At 52.8% G+C, this 2500-nt stretch overlaps 1 protein-coding gene across 2 annotated transcripts in view; it reads left to right on the top strand.

Annotated features, from left to right (window-relative positions):
• lrp4 (low density lipoprotein receptor-related protein 4) overlaps positions 1 to 2500 on the top strand; it is a 93070-nt gene that overhangs the window by 61203 nt on the left and 29367 nt on the right. The gene's annotated exons all lie outside the window — the stretch shown is intronic.

The following is a 2500-nucleotide window of genomic DNA, read 5'->3' as shown; positions in this document are numbered from 1 at the left end:
TGTGTGTCTTTGTGTGTCTGTGTGTGTCTGTGTGTGTCTGTGTGTCTGTGTGTGTGTGTGTGTGTGCGCACGCTCATGTGCACATGTTTACTGACATATGGTTGTGATTGCTTGGGATCTCAGCACAATGTCGTATTCTTACTGACACTTACGTTACTCATTGTAAGGGCACCCATTAATGTGCCTTTTTGTCTTGTGTTTTTTTGCGAGTGGGAACGCGCGTCGTTTGTAGCTGACTTCAGTGCTGTGCTCTCAGGCCCACGCCCCGACGGGCGCTGTTTTCAGTCAATATGTATAAAATGTTTGCGCAGGAACGCCAGGCTTTTATAAGCCACTTCAGCTTGAGGGCTGATTAAAGCCCATGTTTGTTCAGATAGTAAATGTCTGCGCTCGAGAGCCAGACCCACAGCCAATGCCGTTGGTGCCTCGAGTGTGACGGGACACTGTGTGTGTGTGTGTGTGTGTGTGTGTGGGTCTGCAGAATGTCTGGCATGGCAGCTGTGTTCTCTGCGCTCTATAGGAGGCCAGATCTGTCATCACACATAACATCATCCACAAGCAGCCTCACAAACTACTTTTTCCATCCATGCTTTTCTCCTTTGTGTCTTGCCCTGTGCATACATAGGGGGGTATCTTTACCTGTGTGTGTGTGTGTGTGTGTGTGTGTGTGTCTGTGTCTGTGTGTGTGTGTGTGTGTGTGTGTGTGTGTGTGTCTGTCTGTGTGTGTGTGTGTACAGTATGTGTACTTTTGAGCATTTGAGAACTCTGTTGATGAGGCCTATGTCTGGTGAAGGCATTGTGCTCTGTGTGGTTTTCAGACCTAATTGCCAGAAACCGTAGGGACTCCATAGCCCCCCCAGCCCAATAAAGACTACATCTCTTTGATTGGTTTTAAATAGCTTGGCTCCAGTCAGCTGGCTGTAATCTACAGTGGGCTCAAGATTCTGTGTGTGTGTGTGTGTGTGTGTGTGTGTGTGTGTGTGTGTGTGTGTGTGTGTGTGTGTGTGTGTGTGTGTGTGTGTGTGTGTGTGTGTGTGTGTGTGTGTGTGTGTGTGTGTGTGTGGGTGTGTGTGGGTGTGTGTTGGTGTGTGTTGGGGGCTAAAGAAAGAGAGAGAGAGAGGGAGAGAGAGAAAAAGTGTGTGTGTGTGTGCGCAAGTGTTTATGTCTGTGCACTAGTGACTGTGTGCATGCGCGTGCGAGAGCCTCTTGCTGCAGCCTACATCTGATGCTTATTTGAGCGCTGGCATCTGGCCCTCCATCCTCCCCCCTGCCCCCTCCCTCCCTCCCCCCCCCCCCCCCCCCCCTGCCCCTGCTCCTTGCGCCGAGAGACGAGAGACGAGAGACCATCAGGAAGGACTCTGGAGGGCCCTCTGCTCCGTATTTAAAATCAGAAGGACTGGGCTTATTTTTCTCCATGCTCTTTGTAATCAGCCCCTTCCCCCTAACAAATATGAGGTCTGTTTTTACAATCCCCCAAACTACCCTTCTGGCACTGTCTGCCTCAGATGGCTCGTGAGACACTTTTTCTTCTCTGTCTAAACATTTCGGCGGGTGTCAAGGTGTTGCCGAAGCACAGATGGGATGGGGTTGCCAGCCAGTGTTTCTGCACTGGGGAGGCGGTAGGAGGTGTGGAGGAGGTGGGGGGCGGAGGAGGAGGTGGAGGGGCGGGGGGAGAGTCGGTATCACTCCTCCCTGGCTGCCGCTCGTCTCCTCCCTCCACCTCCTTTTGGACGCTGTTTAATCTGTTCCAAATGTAATCGAACCGAACTGTCAGCTCGCGCCTCGGCCAAGCTTTTCAGGAGCACGCGGGGGGGAGGGGGGGTGTTTGGCAAAAAAAAGTCATCTTGAGAGGTATCGCAGCTGCTGCCAAAATGAGCCTCTCCAATTCCCCCCCGCCTCCCAATCCACTAACCCACCCCTCCCACCACACCTCCTCCCTTACAGTGTTTTCATCCCTCTCTCCTCTTTCTCTCCATCCCCCCGCGTCACTGTCAGACCTGTAAACGGCTCTTTACGATCCCTCTCTTTATCTGCGGCCGCCATCAGCCGCCGTGTGCTCCTGGCCACCGCAGAGGAGCACTCCCGCTCAGTCCCGCCGCTAGTCAGCGTGGGACACATTACAGCCAAATGGGTTACGCCGCTCTCCAACTTCCCCACCTAACCCGCCGTGTGTGTGTGTGTGTGTGTGTGTGTGTGTGTGTGTGTGTGTGTGTGTGTGTGTGTGTGTGTGTGTGTGTGTGTGTGTGTGTGTGTGTGTGTGTGTGTGTGTGTGTGTGTGTGTGTGTGTGTGTGTGTGTGTGTGTGTGTGTGTGTGTGTGTGTGTGTGTGTGTGTGTGTGTGTGTGTGTGTGTGTGTGTGTGTGTGTGTGTGTGTGTGTGTGTGTGTGAGAGAGAGTGAGACAAGACAAGTGATCTGGGGTGAATATCCCATAGGCTTCCTGGGCCCAGAACTATGAACAGCATAGTATCCCAAAAGCTGTGATTAATGGGGCCCCCTGCTC

Source organism: Sardina pilchardus, chromosome 11, assembly GCF_963854185.1.
Source record: "Sardina pilchardus chromosome 11, fSarPil1.1, whole genome shotgun sequence".
Classification (NCBI taxonomy): Eukaryota; Metazoa; Chordata; class Actinopteri; order Clupeiformes; family Clupeidae; genus Sardina; species Sardina pilchardus.
Note: the sequence above shows the minus strand (reverse complement) of the source record. Positions and strands in the feature narration are given on the sequence as shown.